Source organism: Salvelinus namaycush, chromosome 2 (assembly GCF_016432855.1).
Source record: "Salvelinus namaycush isolate Seneca chromosome 2, SaNama_1.0, whole genome shotgun sequence".
Classification (NCBI taxonomy): Eukaryota; Metazoa; Chordata; class Actinopteri; order Salmoniformes; family Salmonidae; genus Salvelinus; species Salvelinus namaycush.
This window is the reverse complement of record NC_052308.1, coordinates 20,441,485-20,453,537: the sequence shown is the minus strand read 5'-3', so window position 1 is coordinate 20,453,537 and position 12,053 is coordinate 20,441,485.

The window sequence follows — 12,053 nt, the reverse complement described above, 5'->3', positions numbered from 1 at the left end:
GGTGTAACCTTTGTTCAACATTCACCCAAAGTTAAACAAAAATGCCCATCAGCTGGAAGTTGAGCTCAGTCTTTGCTTGGAGGGACAGAGGGGGATGGGGCATGGGTCTCTCAGGGGCATGGGTCTCTCAGGGGCATGGGTCTCTCAGAGGTATGGGTCTCTCAGGGGCATGGGTCTCTCAGGGGCATGGGTCTCTCAGAGGTATGGGTCTCTCAGGGGCATGGGTCTCTCAGGGGCATGGGTCTCTCAGGGGCATGGGTCTCTCAGGGGCATGGGTCTCTCAGGGGCATGGGTCTCTCAGGGGCATGGGTCTCTCAGAGGTATGGGTCTCTCAGGGGCATGGGTCTCTCAGGGGCATGGGTCTCTCAGAGGTATGGGTCTCTCAGGGGCATGGGTCTCTCAGGGGCATGGGCCTCTCAGAGGTATGGGTCTCTCAGGGGCATGGGTCTCTCAGGGGCATGGGTCTCTCAGGGGCATGGGTCTCTCAGGGGCATGGGAATAAAGTAACTCTAAACCACTCACACCTAATGGCCAAGTCCCAGACCTGCATTCATTCATGACCTGTTTTTACAGTACAGTAATTCAACCTAATTTACTGTAATGGTTTATTGAAGGGGAGGGATGGATACATTGACATTGAAAGGTAAACAGTCTGATGCAATGTACTTTGGATTCCATCCCATATTAATTTGCAGCGCAACTCAAATCGGAGATGCAATACCCTGAGACATCTTCTTGTTTTATATATCCCACTGGCATACTGTATGCTTGTAGGGCAGTAGTTATAATCATTGAAAAGGTTATGTTTTCAGTGATTGTAGAAATCTCATTAAGAGTGTTCAACTCAACACGTGTTGTTGATTGACGCCCCAGTGAGATGTCATCTCAGATATCCCTCCATAGCACCATGATGCGTCTCATCTCTACTCCATCTGGACCCAACAGGATGATTGACAACACTTGGCTGAATTATTCATCTGTTTCTGGGTGTCTGAAGGTCACAAGATGATCTGCTTGGCCCTCCCACGGTGCAAAGGAGAGGTGGCACTGTCATCAAATATTTATTTACTCTGTGTACTCCGAATACACTCTCAAAATACCCCCACTAAACACATCACACAGCTCCTCCCTCAACCATTCAATGGACTAGAAGTGGCTGAGTTCCCTTGGGGCTGATTTATGTTGCTGTGTGTGTGTGTGTGTGTGTGTGTGTGTGTGTGTGTGTGTGTGTGTGTGTGTGTGTGTGTGTGTGTGTGTGTGTGTGTGTGTGTGTGTGTGTGTGTGTGTGTGTGTGTGTGTGTGTGTGTGTGTGTGTGTGTGTGTGTGTTCCTGTGCGTCTGTCTGTTTGGTTGTCTCTCTGTTTATTTGTTTTCAAGATCAGATATTTTTTTTATTGTCAAAGGTGCTGTAAACTACTCACAACCATATTACCAGATGGTCAATTGCAGGGATGCAGTCCATGACTGAGACCTGTTATGGTGTGATATAACACATAAAACACTCATGCAGAGGGTGTGAGCCAAAACCCATAACATCATCTGTTATCAGCTAATACTGTGAGACAAAGACACAAACAACCAAACAAAAAGTGGACCATATCCATCACTGTAGTGCTATGAGACAATGGAAAGTGTTGTTGTGTTGGGCTGGGAGGTCCATACTCCATATTTTAACATACATCCACAGCAGAAAACAGCTGATGATGCATCAGGTCTCATGACCAAATCCCATCCTGCTTCATCATGCTCCTCCTGGCTCAGCATTTATTATTTTTTTTTTTTTTCATCTTTATTTAACCAGGTAAGCTAGTTGAGAACAAGTTCTCATTTACAACTGCGACCTGGCCAAGATAAAGAAAAGCAGTGCGACACAAACAACACAGAGTTACACATGGAATAAACAAGCGTACAGTCATAACACAATAGAAAAAAAAGAAAGTCTTAATACAGTGTGTGCAAATGGCATGAGGAGGTATGGCAATAAATAGGCCATAGTAGCGGAGTAATATCAGTTTAGCAAATTAACACTGGAGTGACAGATGAGCAGATGATGATGTGCAAGTAGAAATACTGGTGTGCAAAAGAGCAGAAAAGTAAATTAAAACAATATGGGGATGAGGTAGGTAGATTGGGTGGGCTATTTACAGATGGGTTATGTATAGCTGCAGCGATCAGTTAGCTGCTCAGATAGCTGATGTTTAAAGTTAGCGAGGGAAATATACTAACACAACAACACCCACACACAGACACACACATACGGACACAGTTCCAGGTGCTTCTGTTGTTTGTTTTGGTATTTGGCAGCAGACTGAACAACAGATCTGGCTCTGTATGAAGCTGGTTGAATGGTTCTTCTGTATGTGTGTTTGCATCAGCTTGATGCGATGTGTTACGTCCTCATAGACCTATGCAGCAGATCAACCTTTAAAGGCCTACCTACAGCATCAGTTACCATACATGTTTAGCGTTTAGTGACTGTGGTCTGTATACTTTCACAGTCACATTGCGCAACAATGACATAGTTATTATCCGATGATATGAGCTGAAGCTGTCTGTCATATGAAAATGCTTAATGTACTGTTTGGGCCCATAGCTGGGGTTGGCTTACAGTAGAAGAAAAACAGTCAGGTTTTAATTTGGGATATGTTTACAGTGCACATGTATCGGTGCGTGCATGTGTGAGTTCCAGAGAATGAGTAAAACACTGTCCGGTTTGATGTGTCTCGTGTGCTTATTTACTTAGCACCGGGATCTGGGAGCTTATAAATCTGCATATTGCATTTTAACGACCAGCTGAGAGAGGGGATGGAGGGAGAATGTTGAGTCAGAGGACATAGTGTGTAAGCATGTGTAATCCTGTCTGCAAATGTTTCAGTGTCTGAACCTAAAGCAACAAGTTCAGTTTGTGTTTATGTGTGTAGTGCAGGCTTGTGGATACCTGCATTAGTGTGTACGTGCTAGTGAACACTTGTGTGTTTAGAGGTTCTTTCCCCCTTCCTTTCTGAGCTGGAGGACTGATGAGCGGCACATGTTTGATCGTACCATGCACCTTGAAGGCGGATGCGTTTATAATTGCACAGTTCGTTGGCAGCCAGGGCACGGAAGTGGGCTGTGGGTCGCAGAGGAGAGTCAGGCCTGCTCCAGATGGCTCCCATTCCCCAACACTTAACCCACATGCAACTCAAAATGCTTCACTTCATGCCTCTTTTGTACTTCTTCTTTTTCTCATCACATAATGTTTGGATTGAGCATTAGCACTATCTTGCACCAAACTATGGTTCAGTTAATGAAAGGTTCTGAATATTATATCGGATCACACAGTAGATTTTACACAGCCAATACTTAGCTCCCTCTAGTCAATTCGGCAGTGGTGGAAAAAGTACCTCAATTGTCATACTTGAGTAAAAGTAGAGTAACCTTAATAGAAAATGACTCAAGTGAAAGTTAGCCACCCAGTAAAATACTACTTGAGTAAAAGTCTGAAAGTATTTGGTTTGAAATATACTTAAGTATCAAAAGTAAATGTAATTTATAAAATATACTTAAGTATCAAAAGTAAAAGTATAAATCATTTAGATTCCTTATATTAAGCAAATCAGACAGCACAATTTTGTATTTATTTTATAATTTACAGCTAACCAGGGCACACTCCAACACTCAGACATCATTTACACACCAAGCATTTGTGTGTGTAAATGAGTGTGCCAGATCAGTGGCAGTAGGGATGACCAGGGATGTTCTCTTGATAAGTGAGTGAATTGGACCATTTTCCTGCATTCAAAATGTAACGAGTACTTTTGGGTGTCAATGTATGGAGTAAAAAGTACATTATTTTCTATAGGAATGTAGTGAAGTAAAAGTAAAGGTTGTCAAAAATATAAATAGTAAAGTACATATACCCCAAAAAACGACTTAAGTAGTACTTTATAGCATTTTTACTTAAGTACTTTACACCACTGCAAATTTGGCTTCAATAAACTTGTATATTCAATCTTTCAACTGTAGTCTTATGTTATGTCAATTATTGAAATTTACTCTGCCTTTGCTACATATTGAATATTCTTTAGTCTGGCTAAACAGATCAAAATGGCTTGCGGTTCCATTTACTTTGGCTGACTATGTGGTAGAGTTAATGTCCACACACATGTGCACGGAGGTGTATGCTTAGTTAAGAGAGAGAACCAAGAAATAGCTAAAAATCATGAACTACTATGTCTGAAGAATATATTTGCATGTATTAAAAACGCTATCAGTCAGTGGTTTGTATCAGCAGTATTATTATTATTATTATATGTAAGGAGACCATCTCTAACTAAATTCTCTACATGACCAATAGTATGTGGACACCTGCTCGTCAAACATCTCATTCCAAAATCATGGGCATTAATATGGAGTTGGTCCCCCCTTTGCCGCTATTACAGCCTCCACTCCTCTGGGAAGGCTTTCCACTAGATGTTGGAACATTGCTCGCAGTCGGCGTCCCAAAGGTGTTTGATGGAGTTGAGGTTAGTGCTCTGTGCAGGCCAGTCAAGTTCTTCCACACCGATCTCAACAAATAATTTCTGTATGGACCTTGCTTTGTGCACGGGGGCATTGTCATGCTGAAACAGGAAAGGGCCTTCCCCAAACTGTTGCCACAGAATTGGAAGTACAGAATCGTCTAGAATGTCATTGTATGCTGTAGGGTTAAGATTTCCCCAAGGAGCCTAGACCGAACCATGAAAAAAGGTCCCAGGACATTATTCCTCCCATAGCAAACTTTACAGTTGGCACTATGCATTTGGGCAGGTAGCATTCCCATGGCAACCGGCAAACACAGATTCATCTATCGGACTGCCAGATGGTGAAGCATGATTGATCACTGCTCCAATGGCGGCGAGCTTTACACCACTCCAGCCGACGCTTGGCATTGTGCATGGTGATCTTAGGCTTGTGTAAGGCTGCTCGGCCATGGAAACCCATTTCATGAAGCTCCCGACGAACAGTTATTGTGCTGACGTTGCTTCCAGAGGCAGTTTGGAACTCGGTAGTGAGTGTTGCAACCGAGGACAGACGATTTTTATGCGCAACGCGCTACAGCACTCGGCAGTCCCGTGCTGTGAGCTTGTTAGCCCTACCACTTCGCGGCTGAAACATTGTTGCTTCTAGACGTTCCCACTTCACAATAACAGCACTGACAGTTGACCGGGGCAGCTCTAGCAGGTCAGAAATTAGATGAACTGACTTGTTGGAAAGGTGGCATCCTATGATGGTGCCACATTGAAAGTCACTGAGCTCTTCAGTAAGGCCATTCTACTGCCAATGTGTCTATGGAGATTGCACGGCTGTGTGCTCGATTTTATACACCTGTCAACAACGGGTGTGGCTGAAATAGCCTAATCCACTAATTTGAAGGGGTGTCCACATACTTGTGTATATAAAGTGTATAAGTTGCAGAGATGGCGTTACAGGTGTTAAACAGCTAAGCGCTTAAGCTCATTGGGGAAATATGTTATTGAATCAGAGACTTGACAAACTCCCTGGCTCCGCAGGGCAACTGAAGACAGGGTCATAGGTCACCCACAGCCGCGGTGGAAGCCATTTGTTTTGTTGTCAGACCTCAACAGGTGAGCCAGAGGCAGGGAGAGACTTCTCAAAACATATAACCCAGAAAAAACATTGTGCAGGGCTCAATGTCAGCAATTTCAGACACACACCAGCACTCACTCACCACACACGTCACAACAACCCATGTTTACCCTTTACCTCAACATACAGGGAATTATATTTGCTTTGTAGCTTTGTGGACGGAAACTACCCCAAAAGCTGAAACTGGTAAAACAAAAAAACGAAAGAACAACCTTGGCCACCAATATATGGACCATTATTTGTTTATGTATAAGTGTCATGGGGTCGCTGTGGGGGAAAGAGATGCCAGAGCTGCACCTGTGCTCTGGGAGCCTGGGGCTAGCTGAGCTGCTGTTGGTAGGAACAACCTCCTGGGCAGGCCTATAGTCGGCCTATAGAAAGAACATGTCCCTGCACACATTCCTTCCTCCGTGCGTCAATTTTGTACACGTTTTGGTCAATGCAGCCCTTTTCTATAGAACTTTACAGCTCATTTGTGTGGGATTTGTATGCACACCTTCACTTGACAATCACTATTGATTGCTTAGAACGTCCATCTCCTTTGTGGTTAATTAGATATTATTCAAGGCAGCTATGGTTCAATAGTGTTACACAGCCAGTAGGTAAACGGTGAAGTAAAGAGGTGGGAATGATGTTATATTCCTGTTATTCTGCTAACTGAAACAAACAGAGTCCTCTGTAAAGTAACACCATTCCAACCAACAGGTTACAATGTTTAAGATAACCAGTGAATCTAGTCAACATTAGATTATGGTCTAAACACAGCTGCACAACATAAAGCTCTGTGACAATCTAAGCTGTGAAACATGGGTAAAAGTATTACAGCATCTGTCTGTGTACGAGCGTTGTGGTGTGTGAAATGCTGTGTTTTTAGATGAAAAGGTAAAGGATCTCTGATGGGATCTCTGTTTGTCCCCCCCCCCCCCCCCCCCCCCCCTCCACGGTCCATGCAGATGTCCTGGGTAGTCTTGTCTCGATTTGCTCGCCAATAGAGATAATTAAGTTTAAATGCAGCAGTTTAACGATAAGTGAGTAATAGTAAGTAATGGTGGCTTATTTCCCATCTGTCTGCATAGAGCGTTGCAGCTGAGGCTAGTGAATGGACCACAGTGTTATAATCAATCACCAATGGTTCAGAGGCAGTATTTATCTAAACATAATGAGAATGCACTATCAAGAATTCAGGGGTTATCCAACTGTGTTATGGTCATTATTAATTTGTAAGTAGTAAACATCAGTGGTGGTTTTTCAGTACTCTTTGTGGTATTTTCGAGGGTTCGAGACCTGCTCCCTGCCTGTTTCATTACATTGAAGTTAGTAAACATGACCAACTGTACGTTCTCAAGTCACAATCAGGAGTTAAGGCTCTGCAGGTTGATTGAAACCAGGCAGTTGACATGCAGTAGAACTGCTGTTCAGTGATTGAAATACCAACTGGTGAAGGGAAGGTCCTGGACCAACCACGGCCATGAAAAACATCCTGTACTCAAACTGCCTCTGCAACTTTACAGCTTTCCTAAAGGAGGGAGATCTTCATGAGATGTTTGCTCTCTGCTTATTCTGGTCAGACCAGTCTATGAAAGGGACTTCATTGTTTTTCGCAGATAAACTCATCCAACTTTTGGAAAAGGTTTAACTATATAGAACTGGCAAAGAGTCTGAATGTGCTCAACATGCATTAGGGGCTTAAAGAGCAGTAGTTCTGGGTAAAAAATGTTTTTCCATCATCAGTGTGAGTAAAGATCAAAGTGTGTTTGCCAAGGTATCCTACCCTACCTCCACACTCAGTCACTATAGGCAGGGTGGAAACAGAACAGTGGCATGGGGCTGACATGTAGACACTTATACCCTAGAGCAAACTCCTATTTCACATTGACTTTTATGTGAAATCATATATGTGTCACAACCATGAGCAGTGTCTTCATATAACTGCCAGATTCAAAGCCGTTTTGGACAACCACAAACATAACCAAATGCTAACTTATTATTGCCATAGTCATTACAGGGCTTTCATTTTGTAAAATGACTGAGAAAAACATATAAACGTAACATGTAAAGGGTTGGTCCCATGTTTCATGAGCTGAAATACGTACAAAAGCTTATTTCTCTCAAATTTTGTGCACAAAATATTTTAGATCCCTGTTAGTGAGCATTTATCATTTGCCAAGATAATCCATCAACCTGACAGGTGTGGCATATCAAGAAGCTGATTAAACAGCATGATCATTACGCAGGTGCACCTTGTGCTGGGGGACAATTAAAGGCCACTCTAAAATGTGCAGTTTTGTCACACAAAACAATGCCACAGATGCATAGATATGCATAGATAAAAAGGAACGTCAGCTCACTGTTTTACTCCTCTCACGTTTGATATTTTAATAAAGCTTTGGTGATTAAGATTTATTTCCAAGCAGTGTCAGGAATCAAACCCTTTATCGACAGTCTTGACTACTTTGCGATTGCATTGGACAGGACAAAAAAGGCTAAGCTTAGTTCTACGAAATGGGGAAAAAACACAAGTTTTTATATTTCTAAATTACGAAGTATAAAGGCACCAAAAGCACATTAGGCTACTCTTGTTCCATGCACAAATGGGCAGTGTGCATCACAGCTGGATAGGCTGCGTTTCCGCGGTCAAAATTCCTGCCATAACCAACTGTTACGGCAAAAAAACAGTTTTTGGTTGCTCTTAAATATCCCTATTAGCGCTGCTGAAATTAGCACGTTGGATCATGTTTTTAAGGACACACCTCAAATATTTCCACCCGCCCATCACAGTGTAAACGAGCTGATATGAGACAGGTACATTGCCGAATCTGGCGTTTGGGCTGGAAAATGCCAGTGCGCCAGTTTTTACACGACGAAATTGCAAACTAACGTGCGTTTGACACTAGTGCCGCCTTAACGCCAGCCGAAAATAGAGCCCTAAATCTCAAACCAAGTTGATCTGAACTCTGTACATCCAGGCTCTGGTGTTTATGGGTTCTTCCACTGTGAGGCCCAGGGGGCAGGTGCGGGACAAGCTGTCCCAGGACTCTATGGGTCTGGCCTAAACCTGGAGGGAGATGTAACGCGTCTGGTTGGAGTTAGACATGCACAAGTGTTGTGCATCTGCCCTGTAACACTCCTGCCATCAAACAGGCTGCGGAGCCAACGCTAAAGAAGCACAACGACCCCAGAGAAAGAGGAGGCTGTGTGAACGTTTGTGCGTGTGTGTGTTAGCAAGAGGAGGCTGTGTGAACGTTTGTGCGTGTGTGTGTTAGCAAGAGGAGGCTGTGTGAACGTTTGTGCGTGTGTGTGTTAGCAAGAGGAGGCTGTGTGAACGTTTGTGCGTGTGTGTGTTAGCAAGAGGAGGCTGTGTGAACGTTTGTGCGTGTGTGTGTTAGCAAGAGGAGGCTGTGTGAACGTTTGTGCGTGTGTGTGTTAGCAAGAGGAAGCTGTGTGAACATTTGTGCGTGTGTGTGTTAGCAAGAGGAAGCTGTGTGAACATTTGTGCGTGTGTGTGTTAGCAAGAGGAGGCTGTGTGAACGTTTGTGCGTGTGTGTGTTAGCAAGAGGAGGCTGTGTGAACATTTGTGCGTGTGTGTGTTAGCAAGAGGAGGCTGTGTGAACATTTGTGCGTGTGTGTGTTAGCAAGAGGAAGCTGTGTGAACATTTGTGCGTGTGTGTGTTAGCAAGAGGAAGCTGTGTTAGAGCAAATACTACAAATATAGATCTTAGATGACCACTTCTGGATTAACTTGGATCTAATGCATTTTCTTACTCTGTTTCTTAGTAATTGTAACACACTGTACAGCCTACCAATGTTTAATGCATAATCTTTCCTTAATCTACCAAATAACTTGTAATTCGTAGGTATTTTGTGCCTTTTTGCTGGTGCCAAATGCTACTAACTGAAATAACAAAGGAGAATTGTACAGTATAAAGCATTCAAATCAGCGCATATGGAAGCCATTGTCCAGATCTTGTGTAATGCTAGATGTTAAATTGTCACATTGGATAGTATGGCTAAAATGATTTCACAAACCATTTCGCACAGAATGTCACATTTGTCAAGTTGCTTTGGAATGTTAATTTAAACAGTGTGCTTGACTTTCAAGTTTGTTTTGAAAGGTTCATCATTCATCCTAATGAGGTATTCCTGACCTTGAACTCTGTGTTCCAAGGTGTACAAACTGTAATGTCGGTTGGAGTGAGTAAAGGGAGTGAGACCTCGAATGTGCCTATGCAAACCATGCAGAATGAAGTGAGGATGTGTGCGTGTGTGTGTGTGTGTGTGTGTGTGTGTGTGTGTGTGTGTGTGTGTGTGTGTGTGTGTGTGTGTGTGTGTGTGTGTGTGTGTGTGTGTGTGTTAAAATGTTAAAATGTTATGAGCATCCATCCAGAACATTTCTAACAGGATCCAACAAACTGACAGAAACTCGGGCTCTGTTTTTTCTACAGTTTAACCCCATGGTTTGCTCTTTTATGGTGGAGTTGAAAAAATCATATTAGCTAGGGGAGATCTATATCTCTTCCCTCCCTGGTTCTTTTTCATTGTGTGTGTGTGTGTGTGTGTGTGTGTGTGTGTGTGTGTGTGTGTGTGTGTGTGAGAGAGAGAGCGAGAGAGAGAGAGAGACAGACAGACAGACAGACAGACAGACAGACAGACAGACAGACAGACAGACAGACAGACAGACAGACAGACAGACAGACAGACAGACACAAAATTAGTTCGCAGGCTTCAGAGATAAGATGCTCTGTAATGTGATTCAACACACATCATAAGGAGCAAAACATCTGCTGTGCAGTTTATACTTTTAAATCTGGCTGAAAGTCAAGACAGACCTGAAATGTACTTATTAGACCTGAAATGTACTTATTACAATAGTATTACTAATTGAAGAATATTATGCGTGCTCAGTCCCCTCCTGTACTCCCTGTTCACCCACGACTGCATGGCCAGGCACGACTCCAACACCATCATTAAGTTTGCAGACGACACAACAGTGGTAGGCCTGATTCAGAGCACGTGATAAAAACACTTTGATTTGATATCCAGCAGAAAAAAATTACTATTCACTTTCCTTATGCTTAAAACATCCACTTCCTCTGAAATACTAATTCAGACAGTGTGTAAGCCTTTATATTAAACAGAGAAACACCCTAATTAAGTGGTGAGTGTATAGGCTCAGGAGTTGAGGAATGAGGCAGTCATTGAGCTCAGAGAATGGTGGAGCTGTCATCTGTCTGACGTGTTGGGTTGAACAAAATGGACGTCTCTGGGAGAGCCTCATTCAGTCCCCTGCATTCACCACAGCACCAAATACCAAATGGCCCTGGCCGGTCTCAAGGGGTCCCAGATGAGCCCTTGGTTAATCACACATACCCTCTATAACAGTGTATGGGACCGCTGTCACACGCTCCTTCTGTGTTAGAGGTTGAAGTGGTCGGTTGGGCTACATGAGGGTTCGGTCACAATTATTACCACTTTCTCTCACTGAGTTGTGCAATTTGATGGAAGTATCATTTATGAACTTTTTAAATGGTTTATTATGCTATGGCAAAGTATCTGCTTCAAAAAGATAGTACAGTTATGGTAAATGTTTCACTCTTTAGAAACTTGTAGGATTAAACATCATGAAACCTTCCTCAATGGCTTCTCCTTATACTTTCCAAAGCACCACTCCATCCCCCTCAGTGGTTTCTGTTGAGGAGAGGATTCAGTAGGGTAGAGCCCTGCTGTATTTCCCACAGTCCAGTGCACACCCAGGTACACAGCACAGCACACATCACACAGCACACAGCCCACAGAGCTGCACTGTGGGTCCTAAATGTGCATAATGTGGCAGCCATGATCCTATTAGCTGCAGCAAAGGCCTGGGGGCAGCCAGGCAGCCATAAGCTCAGCAGCTGCAGCCAACGTACTGTCGGTCGACTGGAGAAATCTCTGCCATTATACTACGAGGGGGGTTACACAGAGGACGACAATCATCAGGTTAGCTTGGGCTGACGCTGAGCCTCGGTTGGGATGATGACAGAGAGGATCAGAGAGGTGGTGGTAGGGCATCGATGGTTAACTGTTTTTACTAGACACCCCAGGAGAAAACTAGAGAATGTTGCCGAATATGCTAATGAATACTTACAAACTATGGGGAAAAACTGTAATACAGAAAATCTAGGTCTGTTTTTTCAACAGTAAATCTACAGTATGTGACTTTTGAACACACTTTTTCACTTTGGCTTTCGTAGCGTTAAATTAATAGAAGCAAAGGCCCTCTGCCAATTAAGATTTGGCTGGAGGCAGCAGATTCTGCACTCCAAAGTAACTTTCCCCTTTGATCTGCTTAAATAATGGCTTTTCCAGCAGGTTCATTACACCATGCAAATTTCTATTATGATCGATTAAACCAAACCCCCCTCCTCGTTGTCATAACCGGCCCAGTGA